At 48.9% G+C, this 17,981-nt stretch overlaps 1 protein-coding gene across 3 annotated transcripts in view; it reads right to left on the reverse strand.

The window, feature by feature from the left end:
- Positions 1 to 17,981, reverse strand: part of UBE3D (ubiquitin protein ligase E3D) — a 1,234,197-nt gene that overhangs the window by 431,641 nt on the left and 784,575 nt on the right. The window lies entirely within an intron of this gene.

Raw genomic sequence — 17,981 nt, forward strand, 5'->3', positions numbered from 1 at the left:
AAAAAAGCATTTAGTCTCTTATTTGAATATATTATTTTTTAGGCAACGTGCTATTATTTTCTCCATGCTTTATTGTTTGCAACAAGGAATACATATGTGTTTATTGTGCAAGAAATAAACATCATACTACAAAGATGTTATAAATAAATAATGTACATCCCTAGTAATTCATGTGTTTCCATTATGTTCAAGAGCAATGTTCTCTTTTTAAAACACCCCTGATAAAACCCTTAACAACGGTCACGTAATCGCTAATTTTCAGAAATGTCAGTGCTTTATTTAGAACATCCATGTACCATTGTATATGTTTTCATTCGTGGGAAACATACAGTATGGTACAGGGAAGTCATAAGGATGGGTGAGGTCTACAAAAATTCGGAACAAAAACTGTATGTAATAACTGGCTTTATTATCAGAAACGATTCTCTTCAATTCAACTCAAATCTCAAATGGTTTTAGTGCGTGGGAAACTAACATCATAACACAAAGCTGCAATAAATAATTCATGCACATTGCTGGAAATAAAAAATGTGTTCCCATCCTGTTCAAGAGCTATGCTCTCTTTTTAATAGGACCCCTAGTAAAACCCTTACGGTAATGAAATCGCAAATTTTCAGGAATGTGAATGCTTTATTTGTAACATCCCTGTATGTGTCTTCATTCTGTGGGAAAGTAGCACTAATTATTTACTTACAGTGGAAAATTGCGCTTTTGATCACAAAAGAACGTGCAATAGATAAGATATCCCAATAGATTTGTACAAGTATGAAATAGTTGTATGGGCCCCGATTTTATGGTGGCTGTTTAAAAAAGGTTCTTCAATCCTGGAGGAACGCTATAATCGTTACCATCTATAAAAAAAAGGTGGAAGTGAAGAACTAGGTAAGTGTAGGCAAAATGTAAGCAGCAAAGGTAATCTTGAAGTATTTACAGGCCTGGGCAGACACTAATGACATCATTGATCCCCTGCAGGCAGAGTTCCGAAAAGGAGGGAGCACGACTGACCAATGCTTCAAACTGCATCTTATAGTACAAAAGAATGTCACAATGAAGCGGCTAAAACTATATGCCTACTCTATAGACCTCAAAACGTCTTTTGAATGAGTGCCCGGAAATATTCTGTGGCAGGTGGCGAGTTCCAAAAGACTTGCTTGTTATTATCCAGCAGTTGTATTTATCCAACACAGCATCTGTGCGGTGGGACTTGGTTCGGGGGTGGGTTACAACAGAATCTTTTTTGGTAAGCAAAGGGGTGAGGCAAGGCTGTCTCCTTGCCACCGCACCCCCCCCCTCCTTTTCTCCATATACATTGACAAGGTCATTGGAGCACTTCGTGTGAACTGTTTGGACAAGCCAAGATTGGGGGAGGAATCGGTCCAGGGTTTATTCTTTGCAGACGATGCAGTATTAATATTCACCTCGCCAATGGGATTAAGGGCGATTTTGAACATCTTTTTTGAAAATGTTGAAGTCAACACTGGGAAGACCAAGGCATTAGTGTTTAGATCTAGATTCTCTAAACTCCCTAAACTCATAATTTATATAAATAATTGTGTTTATTTTAGGATTACCTTGGCGGGAGATGTCTTGAGAATGGCCTTTGGCCAGCCCAAATTGACGAGGCTTGCCTTAGCCTCCTTAAACAAAGCAAGGAAATTTTGTATGGGAGAGGGGCAGTATAACCAGCATTAACTTTACATAGGACTCAAGCAGGTGCTCCTTTCCTCTATGGTCCAGAAAGTTGAGGAAATACAAACCTTGCGAAGCTTAGTTCTATTGAAAACTCCTTTTTGAAGAAATTGCTTGTCCTTCTGCACAGATGCCCGAATACATCACTCCATATGAAGCGGGGTCTTTGCCCAATTGTGAAAGAGGCCTGACATAGACCAGTCTTTTATTGGTTGAGGATTTTGTGTACACCGTCTCTAAGTATAGAGAAGCACACATTCACGTAATAGGTTTGGAAGGAGGGAAAGCCTTGCCTTGGTTTCATCATGGAAAATCTATCTTGCTTGAACTGAGTTACGAATCCCTTTGGATATGCCCACATACCATCATTAAAACACATTTGGTGAGTGTAACAAAGTTAGCTGTGGATCAAACCTTGAGGAAATTAATCGATGCAGTTATGTACTTTGCATGGGCTCAGAAAATCTAGCTTGCAAAACCGAACAAGGCTGCGAAACATATCTGGATGAGGCCAGACACCCTATAGCACAAGCACTTTCTAAAGCTGAGATTCAACATCTTAAATATTGCTTCTTTTACTAATCGCTCCAGAGCCTGGAACGGGGGATAACAGCCCAGCAGCCGAAGTTATCGGCCTGAGCGAAGCGGGGGCAGATAACAAGGGCTCCGGGCCGTTATCCCCGGTTCCAGCTACTGGAACAGGGGATTAAGGCTATTAGCATCCCGGTTTACCAAAATGGTAATCGGGGTGCTAACAAAAAAAAGGATTTGCCTCCGTACGCCGGGACCCCCACGGCGTCCCGTTGTATGAAAGAAAAACCTTTCCCAATATGGCCACCATGGCAGCCGCGGGAGGCAAGGGGAAGGAGCAGATGCGGGAGCGGCAAGCACTGCCATCGAATTAAGGTAAGTAGGGTGGTTGGGGGTGACAAAAAAATAAAATAAAATGACGGAGGGTTGGGGAAGATGGCAGCGAGGTTGCCGGCCATCAGGCAGCAAGGAACGTGGGCTCGCACTGACGGTTCAAGCCTGGGTTTCTAGACATCTGATTGGCTTGCTCCCCCCGCCAGGGTGCTAATATTAATGAAGCAAGGTTACTGATTAGGCAGTCACTTGATATGAATTTGGTGTTCTTTGTTATTAAGTACATTCACTGTGCGTGGTTGTATAGACTTACAGCCCTATGTGCTTAAATGTTTTCCAATTGCATTTTAACTTTTATTTTTTTATAATTAATCTGTTTTTAGTGTGATTGATGTTAAGCACCAATGATTTTTAGATCTATTATATTGATTTCTATCCCATAGATTTTGAATGTGAAGTAAATGTTTGTATTTGACTGCTTTTATGGTATTTTTTGCCGCTTTCAGGTTGTTTTGAAGATGAAAAAAAGGACAAGATATCAGATTCGATGGGAAGCAGTGAGCTTTTTACAGTGGGGTGAGAACAAGCACATTCTGACCAGGTTGTGGTGGGGATTAAATGGGACAGTCAGAGGGACATTAAATGGATGGATTTACATAAAGGGCAATCAACATTAGACATGTTTAAGTGCAGGTACACAATATGGCCAGCTATGTTAGGGATGTGACCATAATGGATGAAGTCTTAGAGCGAAGGCAGAGAAAGTGAGGGAGAAAAGGCAGGTTAGAGGCAAGGGAAAAATGTGAGCTCAAAGGCAAATGAGAGCTTAAGTGCCAAGGACAAGTATGCTCGACCTCTTTGCATAGACTTGCATATTAGCCTGGCAGTTAAGGGGTGAGGATAATTGAGGCGTGGAGGAAGGCTTTCACTTTGTCTTTGAACCAAACGGCATGGACTGTTTCTCAGATTTCCAGGGGAAGAGAGCAACAAGAGAGAAAGAGAGGAAGCGAGTGGAAGCACAGCGAGGACAAAGTGCCACAAGGGTAGTCGATGAGGCAGAGTGGAGATTACAAGAAGGCTTATAGAGTGAATAGAGGAGGATATAGACGGGGGTGCCTTACCCAGGATAGATTTGTGAACCAGGGGAAGAACTTTAAATCTGACCCTTATTTTGTATCATCTGCCATCCAGACTGGTCACGGTAAGAGCAAGTAGATGTGAAGTGAGGGAGTTCAAAGAGCATGGAACTATGGTACAGGGATGTCAGGAGTGCAAGTGGGGTCCACAAAAATGCAGAACAGGCAACATGAACACAAGACATTTTCTTCGGTTCAACCAAAATTTTAATAGCTTTTGTATCAAATCCTTGGATGTCGTCACTTCTCCCCTTCCATCGGTCTGGCCATGGAGGAGCTTTGAGCAGGGGAGCGGAGCAGCACTGACGGGAGACGCAGCAGACCAAGACACGTGCGGCAGGCACTCGCCGTCCAAAGAACAAGGAAGAAAGAAAGACTTACCTGAGGGTTGGAGAACCTGATGTCTGGTGCCAGAGGAGCTGGGAACCGAGCGGTCTGCCAAAGACCAGACATCGGAGGAGAGCTCAATGTGGAGAAGCCACCACAGCATGGGAACAGACTGCAAAAGCCAAAGGGAGGCCGAGGCGAACCAGAGACACCGGAGCAGAACGGAAACCCCACAGACCAAGCAAGAAGCTAAGCGGAGGGTACCCGGGAAGGCGCCGGGTAACCCTGATCGCTGTGGCCAACCGAGGGACAAAGAGTGGAAAGATCTTCCTCGTCCCTTTCGGATAAACCAAACCCTGAAGAACGAAAGATACTGGGTGAGAGGGAATCTCAGCAAAAAGCTACTCGTAGAAACCAACTATACTTAACAGGAGAGTAAACCAAGTTGGTGGAACTTGGAGAAGGAGAAATACTCCAATATTGCTAGAGGAAAAGGGAAGCCAGAAGGAAGTAAATATTCCTGTGAGTTATGCAAACTGTCAAATGTGTATACCCCTCATAATGTGAAGAGAAATAGTAATTCATACTTGGCAATTAGTAAACCAAGTGGGTAACATTTGTGGGGGTAACGTTCGAGAAGGAAAATACCAAGGCCCAGAGGAAGGGAGAGATTCCCTCTGGCCCTGCGAGTTGTAACAAGAAGCCTGAGAAAGGCCAGGGGAAGGGAGACATTCCCCCTAAGGTTGTGAACTGTGAGTAAAAACCCAGAGTGTGAGAATAACGCCAAGGAAAGCCAGGGGAAGGGAGTAATTCCCCAGGCACTGTGAAAGTACTGAGATCAAGGTACCGGAGAAGGGAGGCATTCTCTACGAACCCAATAGTGAAGGGAGCGATGGGCAATAAGGAATGATGTTTCAGTTGGAGCTGGAACGTTCCTTTTGAATAAAACTAGAACTTTGCTACTTACTGACTTTTCAACCTGGAACTTTCCTACATACCTTTTTCAAGAGATTGAAACCTGGAGAAAAAAGCCAATCATTCAGACCAAGGTTTTGCCCACAATTGGAACTGTGATCCATTATCCAGAAAAAGGGAGTCATTCTTCTGCACCAAGAAGATCCACTACCTATTTAGTTTAGTTATAAGTGTAAGGGACAGAGTTTTGACACAGGACATTGGACTTTTGAGTTACGCTGACATCCTGACTGAATCCTTGGTTGAGGCAGGGAAGCCCCTCTTAGAGTAGGGACAACATATGTTTTCTCTTGATTTTTAAGACAATACACGTTTTTACCAACAAGCATGCCACCTGTGTGTCAGTGTCCTCCTTCTGCATCCTTACAATTTACTCTCAACAGTTCAAGAGACTTCAGGGATCTTCATATGGTTCAAACACCCATCGCATTACATACAATCTCAAAAAACATTTTTGCCAATAGGTATTTGCAGAGATCCGGGTTTAAGGAAATCCAGCACCATTTCATCTAAATATAAATGTGGATAAGAGTGCCTCTGTCGCCTACCTCGCCTAAGGTACTGACTGACCTGCCACATGGTCCCCTCACCATGGCTTTGGCCCCTTCAATCAGATTTTTGGGCAAAAGGTGCTCACTCAAAATCTTCCTAATCGAAATGACCAGGTTCTTTCTCACTTTTCTGATGTGCTACTACAACCTGCTCCTAATGGGTATTCCACCACCACCATCCGGCTATCCTCCTCCTGCTTCTGCTTCCCTCCTTTATTACCTCTTTTTCCTTCTCCCTCTTTAATCTCCAACATCTTTCCACCCACCATGTCCAAACTCTATCCTCTCTCTCCAACCTCCTCCTCGTCCACTCTCCTCTTAACCTCTGCTGCCAGCTCTTACTCCAATCCACCACACAGCTTGACTAGGGCACTGGGTGTTTAAAGTCATGTAAACCATCCCACTGGGGGGACCTTTTGTTAGAATCTGCACCAGTGAGGGTAAATGGAGTATGGGCTGTGATTGGTCACATCTAACTAGTTTATCTGTGTTTAATTCAGGTTCCCGAGAGTGGATCGTGCTTTTAAAAGGCTGATCCAGCTTTCTGAATTTTACTTTTCTCACCTGGCCTGTGCATGTACGTCTCTGAGTGACCTGAATTAGGTTTTCACTGCTTGCAATGGGATCTAGTGAAGGCAAACATAAAAATACCCTTTTCCGTCTGATGCCTGTTCTTTGCACCAGCGTGGCGGAAGGGGCTGCAGAGAGTGACTAAGGAGTTACTATTACAGCATTTTCATTGCTAAGCCTAAAAGAGAAGTAAAACATGATTTTGGTGCTGGTTCAGGCTCACAGTGCAGTCAGGGTCGGTACATTCACAGTGTCCCTGATGTCGGTGTGCAAGCGGGCTGCGAGTCATGTGACAATTCTTAAACTGCTTCATATGTCTGAGGGGCCACAGCAACAGTCTGAGAGATAAATGGTGCTTATGTTACTTGTTCTTTCTAGCGTGCAGGGCTTTGCTCCCTTAAAGGGGAAGTGTGAAGCAGTATATCAGCACCCTGAGCATATGAATGACCCATGATTGAGGACAGGGAAGCCACAGATATATATAAATAGGTTTACATTTCCCAGGAAATGTGGGGAGTGTGGTCTATGGAGCGACTTTCTATCTAAGACTCTTCACACACCTACGACCCATGATCTCCCAGACGAATGCGGAAAAGCTTGCAAGAGCTATAGTGGGTTCCGAAATTGACTACTACTGTAGCCTGCTGACAGGCATCAGTAAGTTCGAGATGAATCGACTTCAGGTTATTCAAAATGGGGCAGTGAAGGTTGTCACAGGTCTAGCTAGACGTGACCATGTCACGCCGGCGAGAAGGTCTTTGCACTGGCTCCACATTGAGGCAAGAATTCGCTATCGCCTTCTCCTGATTACTTTCAAGAGCCATCTGGGCCTTGCTACCTGAACGAACCTATTATGTTCAAAAACATCTCGCGATCACTCCGATCAAACGAGACAAAAATGCTTATGATCCCGAGAAGCAAATCGAAAAGGGCTGAAAAGGGAGCCTTTGCTACAGCGGCTCTGGCGGCTTGGAACAACTTGCCGTTGGACCTTAGGATGGAAATTAAACTAGAGCCCTTCAAGAAAAAGCTAAAGAGGTGGCTGTTCGACTAATCTTCCTGCATCAGCTTGCTTTGTCTCTCTGGCTGTGCCCAGATGTGTTTTTTGTTTTCATCCTGTCTGCGCCATTATGCCTACGGGTCCATTGCTGCGCATTATAAGTCCATTAAAGTAAAGTAAAGTAAAAGGACAAGAGCTGAATCCATTAAACGGACAATGTCCTTGGACCTCACATGACCCATCATAGTCACAAGAGAGGGTTCATCTCCAGATCACCCCCAGGCTCATCTGCTAGCTCTGGTAGGTGCCCAGCCCTCTCGGCCAACCCTCTAGATGTCCTCTGAGTCAGGAAGGGGACTTTGTCATATATGAATTAAATACATCATTGAGATTCCTAAAAATGATGCTGCCATTCTCTCTGGCAGGGTTCAGTAGCAAAATGACAACTTCATTGTAACACCTAAGGTCAACATAATTACTTATTTGCAACAATGTAAATGCTTTCCTAATATCGCCACCCCACTATGTATATCTCCCGTTCAATAAACATGTTTCTGTTCATTGAAGCAAATGTTAAAACGCTTCGCATTTAAAACAATGTCAATGCTTTCAAATGCTGACTGTAGCATTGTGCCTATCTCTCAAACAATAATCAGGTGTGTACATCAGGTGTGTATTCCTACCAACAAACATAAAAACATATTGAAAACACAAGCCATTTTTCCCAAAAAAGTGGACAACTACTAAATAAACAGATGCGTAAATGAGTCATTCGTGTACACATTTTGATTCCCTGCACTCTTACAAGTTACACTGAAAATTAGGGCTAAATACAAAGCAACCCATAAATACACCTGACCTAACAGAGCATGTCTTCCCCAATGAAAACAAAATAATAAAATAAAACAGCTGTCATTTTATCCAATAAGAACGATACTAGGGCTAGCAATCTATCAATGCAATGTGGCAACCGATGGAGGCTAGCCACACACAACATCCATATGGAACAAGTTACTTACCTGTAACTGTTGTTCTCCAGCATGGGTCTGGCATGGATTCACATGCTCATGAATATTCCCCGTCGTCAGGCTGGGAATCCTCGGTAAAGAAAAAACCAGTATCAGTTTCGTTTCTGATCTGTCTTTCGTAGTAGTAACCAATCACTGGTCTCTGCGTCATACTGACCACAGCCAATGACTGCCCTCTACCTAAGCACCGCCTCTGGCAGCCATCTTCAGATTTGGAAGCACGTGAAGTGGCAGTATGACCAAGTGAAGAGCCGCAGAGGGGTAGGCGGGAGGGTTCGCATGTGAATCCATGCCAGACCCATGCTGGAGAACAACAGTTACATGTAAGTAACTTGTTCCTTCTCCAGCATGGGGTCTGGCATGGATTCACATGCTCATGAATAAAGAATACATAGCAGTACACACGTGCACAACCACGGGAGGTGGCAAAGGCTCAACATTAAGCATTACATCAAACTCAACATTAAGCATCTTACCTCCTCACCAGGCTCACCTCAGGCGAACAGGTTGCGCAGCACTGCTTGGCCGACCCTGGACTCCTCCCTGGAATCCCGATCGACGCAGTAGAATTTCGTGAAGGTGTGCGTCGACCTCCACGTAGCAGCCCTGCATATGTCCAGCAGGGGCACACCAGAAAGGAACGCCGTGGTAGCTGCGATCGCTATGGTGGAATGGGCTCTCGGACGGCCAGGCAGCGGTCGGTTTGCCAACCGATGACAGTACATGATACAGCCGGAGAGCCATCTGGAAATGGAAGCCTTCGAGAGAGCCTTCCCCTGATTGACAGGTCCAAAGTTCACAAAGAGTTGTGACGTCTTCCGAAAACACTTTGTGCGGTCCACGTAGAACTTCAGCGCTCTAGCCACATCCAGCGAGTGCAAAGTCCTCTCAGCCGGCGACGAAGGCGACGGGAAGAACACAGGCAACACCAAGGGTTCGTTGAGATGGAAGTCCGACGGTACCTTGGGCATGAAGGAGGGGTGCGTCCTGAGCACTACCCTCGTGTCATGAAAAGTCAAGTACGGGGCCTTGCAGGAAAGGGCCTGGATCTCTCCCACCCGTCGTGCGGAGGTGATGGCCACAAGAAACGCTGTTTTCCACGACAGAAACTTCAACGGGGCCGAGTGCAGAGGCTCGAACGGAGGTCCCATGAGCTTGGTCAGCACCACGTTGAGCTCCCACGCCGGGGCCGGCGCCTTCACCGGCGGGAACGATCTGAACAGTCCCTTCATGAACTCTTTCACCAGACGATGAGACCACAGGGACGTCCGGCCCGTGGTTCTGGTGTATCGGGAGATCGCAGCAAGATGAATCTTGATGGACGCGTGTGCCAGTCCAGCTTTGGCCAGCGTCGCGTGTGCCAGTCCAGCTTTGGCCAGCGTCAGCAGGTACGGCAGCACCTGGGGAGCCGTAATCCGTAGAGGGTTAATCTTCTGTGCGTGGCACCAGACAGAGAACCTCTTCCATTTGTGTCCGTAGCATTTAAGAGTCGAGGACGCCCTGGCCTTTGCAAGAACCTCTCTGCAGTCGGCCGGTAAGTCGTATCCTCCAAACTCTAGCGCTGCAGGAGCCAGGCCTGCAAGTTCTGCGATTTCGGGTCGTGGTGGAGGATGGCGCCTCCTTCCCTGTAGAGTAGATCCGCGTCCACCGGCAGCTTGATTGGCGGGGACGCTGACAAGTCCAGAAGGTCCGGGAACCATATCTGCCTCGGCCACGCAGGTGCGACGAGGATCATCCTGCACCGTGACCTCTTGAGCCGGTTGACGAGCCGGATTAGCAGGGGCAAAGGAGGGAACGCGTAGAGGAACAGGCCCTCCCAGGGGAACGAGAAAGCATCGCCCGTGCTCCTAGCCTGGGGAAACCTGCTGGCGAACCTCCGGCACTTGGAGTTCGTCGCCGTCGCGAACAAGTCGATCTGGGGTGTGCCCCACCGTCGGAAGAAGCGATCCACTAGATCCTGCCGTAGTTCCCACTCGTGGCACGAGCGCAGCTCCCTGCTGAGTGAGTCGGCGATGGTGTTTTTTATCCCTGCCAGATGAAACGGCACCAGAAACATCCTATGGGTGATTGACCAATGCCACAGGTCCTGCGCCTCCTTGGACAGTGCTGGGGACCTGGTTCCGCCCTGTTTCCTGATGTAAAACATGGTGGTGGTGTTGTCGGTGAAGATCCTCACCACCTTGCCCTTGAGGGACGGAAGGAAGGACCTGAGGGCCCAGAACACTGCACGGAGCTCCAGGACGTTGATATGGAGGGACTTCTCCGTCGGGAGCCATAGGCCTCTCGCGTGCAGATTTGCGGTGTGCGCTCCCCACCCTTCCAGGGAGGCATCCGCGGTCACTGTCTCCTGGTGGTCTGGGGTCTGGAAGTCCATGCCCGCCGTCAAATGCGCGCGGGTGCCCCACCACCGGACCGCTCGGCGGAAACTCTCGTCGAGTGTGATCCTCTCCTCGAAGCCGCCCGTCGTTTGGATCCAGCGCGCGTCCAGGAACTCCTGCAACGGGCGCATCCGGAGCCTGCACATGGGAATGAGGTAGATGCAAGAAGACATCATTCCGAGGAGGGACTTGATGGACCTCACCTTGGCCGCGTCGGAAACCAACATCCGCTGTACCTTGCCCAGGATGGACCTGGTCCTTTCCTCCGACGGGGAGGCCAGAAGGGACACTGTGTCGAGCTTCGCTCCCAGAAACAGTGCGTTTTGTGCGGGTACCAGGTGGGACTTGGCGTAGTTCACGGAGAATCCCAGGTCCGTGAGAAGCTGGACGGTCCTTGCCGTGTGCTCCACGGCGAGCTCCCTCGTCTTGGCTCGGATGAGCCAGTTGTCCAGGTAGGGGTAGACGTGGATCCCCTCGCGGCGCAGCTGCGCCGCCACCGGTGCAAGGCACTTGGTGAATACCCTGGGTGCCGACCGTAGTCCGAAGGGGAGGGCTTTGAACTGGTAGTGACGCCCTTGGACCACAAACCTGAGGAATTTTCGGTGCCCCATTAGGATGGGAATGTGGAAGTAGGCATCCTCCAAATCCAACGACGACAGGAAGTCTCCTTCCTCCAGCTGCCCCAGGACGTGCTGGAGGGTGACCATCCGAAACTTCTGCGCCTTGATGAACTTGTTCAGACGTCGCAGGTCTAGGATGGGGCGCCATCCTCCCGTCTTCTTCTTCACGAGGAAGTATCTTGAGTAAACTCTGGAGCCCCGAAGCCTCTTTGGGACGAGTTCGATGACGCCCTTCCTGAGCATCGCCTTTACCTCCAGGAGAAGCTGAGGGACGTGAAGCTCTTTCCTGGCCACGGGGGGGGGACGCGCGGGCACCTTCTTTGAAACTCGAGCGCGTGGCCCCGGGCTAAGGCGTCCAGCACCCAACGGTCGGTGGAGATGGACTCCCACACGCTGACGAAGCTCGCCAGCCGGCCTCCCACCGGGGTGCTTCGGTGGGGGCCCGACCCCACGGTCGGTTCAATCCTGTTTTGACGAGGCTTTGCCGCCTTGACCTCCTTGGCGACGACGGCGGGGTCTGCCAGACTTGCCTCGTCCTCTGTAGGCCTCCTGAGACGACGAGCGGGCCGCTTGACGGTAGGTGGAGAAACCGCAGCCGGAACCAGGACTCTGGTCTGTACGTCTTGACGGAAGTCCGTTGCCTTGAGCCATCCACGCCGCCTAAGGCACACGCCGTTGCCCAACTGGCGAAACCCAGTGTCGGCGATGTCCGTCGCAATAGTGATGGCGTGGTCCGACGCCACCTCGCCTTCCTGGAGGATCTCCAGGGCATCCGCCCTCTTGTCGTCCGGTAGGAAGTCCAGCAGGGGGGCCAGTTTGTACCAAAGCTCCCTGTCGTAGCGGGCCACGATAGCCAAGGCGTTGGCCGCTTTAATCGTCGTCGCTGCAGACGAGATGACCCTGCGTCCCATAGCGTCCAATTTCTTTCCCTCGCCGACCGGTGGGGAAGTCGATGTGGAGGCCGCACCCCCCCCCGCTTTCTTCCTGGCCGCCGCGGAGACGACGGAGTCCGGGGTAGGCTGCGCCCGGAGGCACAGGGGGGCCGCGTCTGGGACCCGGTACTTCTTCTCGAACCAGTCTCTTCTAGCCGGCGTCGTGGAAGGGTTCTTGAGGAGGGCGAGGCCCTCATCCCAAATGTCGTCCAGTAGAGGCACCGCGAGGACCGTCTTCCTCTTGGCCTCGCGCCGTTGATAAAGGAATCCTTCCTTTTTCTTCTCCTCAGGGCAGAGTTGGAAAAGCTCGGATGCCCTGGCGATCATGGAGTGGAACGATCCAATCTCGTCGGGAGGAGAAACCCTGGTGGGAGGCGACGACGGTAGATCGTCGTCGTATACCTCGTCGTCCGTACCCGTCGCTGCCGTGTCAGTCCCCGTATCATCCCCTCGGGAGGACGGGGAGGTGGGCTGGACGGGGCGCGACGGCTGAAAAGGAGGTGGAGGGTGAATCCTTCTTTTCTTGGGCGGGGGAGCACCAGAAGGTCCCGGTTTCGGATCCCCCGACGGGAGAGGTTCCTCCGTCGGCAACGGTAGTCTCGTCCTTATCTCTGAACATAAGGACTGTATAGCCAACAAAATGGCCGCAGAGTTGTCTTGCGGCACTGGCAGAGGGGAATCCGACGGGCGATCAGGAGCCCCGTCGGCACCCTCGACGATGTCGTCGTCACCTGCGTCGGGATCCATCCCGACGGGCCGGTCTTCCTCCACGCCAAGGCCGTGGCTTAAGACCACAATCAGCTCTTCCTCTGAAGCTGAGGCCAAGTCTACGACGACGCCCTGCCCCCCCTTTGTCTTCCCCGCCGGGGGTTTCACGGGGGTCCTATCGATGGGCACAAAAGAGGACTCCCTCCGATGTGGCAGGGAGACTCTGAGCCCCGAGGTCGCCACCACTGGTGTAGCCTCCACAGGCTGAGCCAGGGCCGCCGCGACAGTATCGATAGAGGGCTTGGCCGGATGGATTAAGGCCTTCACCACCTTAGGTGCGCTCACCGCCTTATCCTTGAGGGGGGGGGGACATTGCCTCGCTCCCCCTCCGATGGGGCCTTTGAGCTCGACCGGGGCCTCTCCAGGAGCTTCGCCGGGTGCTCGCCCTTCCTCTTACCCGACCCAGAGCGTTGGCTCGTGGCTGAAGGTGTCGGGGAGGGTGCGCCCTGCCTAGCGCCGGTAGAGCCCGACCGTTTGGCGCTCCCGGTGCCAGCGGACTCGCGGTGCTTGGCCTTGTGTTGGACCCCCGTCGCCGGGGCGTCCTCAAAGGTCTTAGAAGACCGCTCGGATTTCTTCCTCTTCTTCTCGCCTGACGGGCTCTTCCCTTCCAGCCAGTTGGCGAGACGTTGATGGCGGTCCTTCATGGTCCGCTCCGACATATTGCTGCAAAACGCACAATCCTTCTCCACGTGCGTTCTGTCCTCATGTAGGCAGTAGAGACAAAAGGAGTGTTCGTCCTCCTTAAAGACGTTCTGAAGCTGGCATCCAGGGCAGATCCTGAACAGCTTTCCGGGCGTCGAGATTCCCTTCTCCTGGGCCATGTCCGGGCCTGAGAAACTTCTGGAATCCTCCAAAAGCGTAGCTCGACGAGATCTTCACCCTTGAGGGGCACAGACGAATCCGACACGGGTCCCCGTTGATCGGATGGAAAGTCGGTGGAGCTTGAGGCTCTTTTTGACCGAGAAAACGAAGTTTTTTAGAGAAAATGTGAAAAAATAGCACTAACGCTCGAGAGCAATAGCACGAGGATCCCAACACATGAACGTGCGGTAAAAATCTGAAGATGGCTGCCAGAGGCGGTGCTTAGGTAGAGGGCAGTCATTGGCTGGGGTCAGTATGACGCAGAGACCAGTGATTGATTACTACTACGAAAGACAGATCAGAAACGAAACTGATACTGGTTTTTTCTTTACCGAGGATTCCCAGCCTGGCGACGGGGAATATTCATGAGCATGTGAATCCATGCCAGACCGCATGCTGGAGAACCACCAATACACTGACAACACACGGCTATGTCTCAAGATTGACTCAATCAAGGACATCCACAAGCTCAAAACCTGCCTTTCGCCGATCCAGTCTTGGATGTTCAGTACATACTTGAAGCTCAACCCCTCCAAGACCGAATTCCTTCTCCTCACAAAGAACACTGAACACCCAGACATACAGACTGGCCATCAACCATGAACCCTGAGGACTCCACACCCGAGCTCACTTCCTGCACCAGTCTTGGATGTCCAGTGCATACTTGAAGCTCAGCCCCTCCAAGACCAAATTCCTACTCCTCACCAACAATACCGAACATCCAGACATACAGACCTGGCTATCAACCATGAACCCTGAAGGCTTCACACCCAAGCTCAACTCCTGCACCAAGTCCCTCGGGTTCAACATCAACAAACACCTCTCCTTCAAGACACACATGGCTAAGAAAGCTCAGACAGCTTGGTATCAGCTCAGTCTCCTGTGGAAAGGCAAGCCCTTCCTTCCTCCAGACAGCTTTAGATCCATCATTCAAGCATTGGTCCTATCCCACCTGGATGGGGGCAATGCCCTCCTCGAAGGCCTCCGTCCACCCTTGTGCCCCTGAGAAGCATCCTACATGCGGCCACACGCCTCATCAAGGCTCTACACATATACCAGCACATCATCCCAGCCCGCATCAACCTTCACTGGCTACCACTGCATAAACAAATCACCTTCAAGTCTTGCTGCATCATCTATACGGCAGCCGCCCTCAAGTCACCCAGCTAAATTGCATCTTCGGAAGACAGCACACCACCAGAAGCCAGGACATTTGCAAACTTGAAATTTGTTGATGCAAAAAGGAAAGGACCAGAAAACAAGTCTTCTCTGCCTACGCCTTAAGACTATGGAACCTCCTCCCCACCAAAATCAGACTCACGCCCACACCCTTACAATTCAGAAAAGAACTCAAGACCCACCTCTTAAAGGAGTCTCTCCTCAACACCTAGGCCATCACATCACCCACTTGGCTCACTATACGCCGTCCGCACCTCTCCTCCGCACCACCCTGTACAGCTGTACCCTCCTCTGTGCCCCTCTGTACTCTACCCTTGCTGTATATCTGTTCTGTTATTACCTCTAAAAAGCGCTCCGTTATGCATCTGTACTGTTGTATACATCTACAAAGCGCTCCATTGTGTAGTTGTACTGTTGTATACATCTGTAAAGCGCTCCATTGTGTATCTGTACTTTTGTATACATCTGTAAAGTGCTCCGTTGTGGATCTGTATTCTTGTATACCTCTGTAAAGTGCACTGTTGCCTCTCCAGGCTAGGTCTGCGCTCAATAAACACCATAATAATAATAAAATTAAAAAGTTAACAGAAGCTGCTCAGAAATGTCCAATTACAGCAAATCAATTCATGGTGACAAGTGATTCGTTTCAACAGGGAATGCAGTATACTATGCAGTATAATAAACCATTACTTTTGCCTCAAAGGTTTTGCTAAATCCACACCTATGAGCCAAAACTAAGATTTAGTTGTAAAAGGAACGTCTCCAATCCTTACAATATAATTCATGGAAAAGCCAGTAGAGTAGGTAGGAATGGTTTCTACTGGTTCAATTTCCTAGCAAATGAGTGTATAGATATCCTATGGACAAACACCGGTTGCACACTGTAACTAGCTATATGTGACTAAAGGTTGTTCGATTTCTGTGGTAATTTGATTTAGCCAATATAATGTCCCAGAGACTTTTCTGCTGGAGAAGTATATACCCATAGCCACAAACACATATGCTACAACTGGATCCACCAGAAAGCATCTTTAACTAGTGGAGCGCAAACGTGAGGTTGAAAATATGAGCTGGAGGCTTTGCAAATGTAATAACACACTAGAAAAGCAGCGATTTTTTGTAACGATAAGACCAAAGAGAGTTAGTCCATTCATAGGTTACCTTTGGTAGGTGCCCGGATACTGTCAAAGTGTAAACCCCGAGACAATCGGAATCCTGAAGAGTCCCAAGATCTTGTAATAGGACTGCATTCCATCATCCAATTTCAAATACTACGTTGCACAAAAATGACAAATGATTTCCAAAAAAAAGAGTCGATGCCATTGCAATAATCACAAATTCTAAACTGAAAAAAGTAAACATGTTGTTGATTCTTTCTGCATTCTGTCAAGAAGTAATTCCTCCTAAAGTTCCCGGTGCAGTCTTAAACATAAGCTCTGTCTTGCGCTGCTAAACATAGGAAAGTTTTCATTTTAATAAAGGCTTAGATAAATAATCCCACTTCCCTATGGGCCTCGTTAAAACAGCCTCATAAATGTTTTATAGTTGCATATGAGTCTGAATAAAAATGTCTTAGCTTGCAGTTTGAGCTCCCGCTGACTGCTCTAGCCTTAAGGAAGGTAGTATGGAAAGCTGCGCGCCTCTCGCTATTGGGGAATGATTAAAAGCGGCCATTATAGTTCATCATCGGGGAGGGTGCCACATTAGCAGCCTGTGCCAGCCGAAATAGCTGCCGTGTTACACAGGCACATTTAAAGAAGCAACTTCATGCTAACTTTTATGAAGAACGCTTCTCCCAAGATAAGCAAGAAGACAGGCATCTCGAATACGTAAGAACACACAGATAGCTGAAGACAAAATAATGCAAAGAATACCTTTAAAAAAAGAAGAAAACGGCACCAATAAATACACACCACCATACGTAGGCGAGGTTGTGCTTTTCTGTTGATGCTTGTAGAACCACGAGGAACTAGCGTCTTTTGAAAGTCTGCTTTCTAGGTGTGTTTCGATTGTGCACACTGGTTTTATTGTGCCCAGAAGGGCAACGTCTTTGCAGCAGTTAGGTTTGTGGTGGATGTGCGAGTTGTGTGTTTCTGTGTGGTCCGGCTGATCATGAAACAGTTTTCTGTGTTGCAGTGTACTGCTGTCTTATACACGGGTATTCAAATGCCAGGCACTCACATCTTATGACAAGTGCTGCATTGCCATCAAATGCCAGGTACTCGCGTCATATTGCAGGATGTGCAATCAGATGGAAGATACTGCCAGAAAACGTCAGGTACTCGCATTATATGACACGATTGACATCACATGTCAAGGCACTCACAAAAATGCCTGGATCTCATATATGTCAAATCTTCTAATCAAATGCCCAGCCACTCACACATGCTAGGTGCTGCCATCAAATGCCAAGTCTCACATCATATGCAAATGCCCTCAAATGCCTTGTACACTGCTGTAAAGGCAGATGAGACATGCAGGGTAGACGATGCAGGCCAGGCTGTTGGAGATAGACATGGTATCCTTGTTGTCCCACAGAACCACCATGTCCTCTCCAAAGCAGGCAGAGCAATTTAGAACTCAAGTAGGCTAGGGGAAGGCTGGGGCATATCTATCTCTCTTCTCTCTCTCTCCCTCTCTTTCCCTCTGTCTCTCTCTTTCATGTCCCCCAACCCCCAATGGCTTAGTAGTGTGGCTGTGAGGTAGGCGAAGCAGAGGGGATGCATGTCCTCAACAAGAGAGAAAGGCAGACATTGTGTTGTCCCCTTGTCGCGGCTGGCCACCAAGATCCTACTGGTAAAACCTATCCATATTGGTTAGTTTTGGAAACAATCTAGCATCTGACTTTGAAAGAAGATTCAAGAGCGCTGAGCCAAGCCATGACTTTAAACCTATGATGCCCTTAAGGAAGAAGAGGCTTCAGACAGTTTCCACTCTTGTCTCAGACAGAAATGATAAAAATAATGAAAACCATGATGACTTTAACTGAACAATGTCTCACATCCCCAGTCATCATCATCAAAGATATCATGTAGGCTCTTCCCTTAAACATCACATAATTATTCCATGTCTCCGTAAAAACCAGGCATTATTCTACTGACCC

This window comes from Ambystoma mexicanum, chromosome 4p, assembly GCF_040938575.1.
Source record: "Ambystoma mexicanum isolate Mex_15411 chromosome 4p, UKY_AmexF1_1, whole genome shotgun sequence".
NCBI lineage: Eukaryota > Metazoa > Chordata > Amphibia > Caudata > Ambystomatidae > Ambystoma > Ambystoma mexicanum.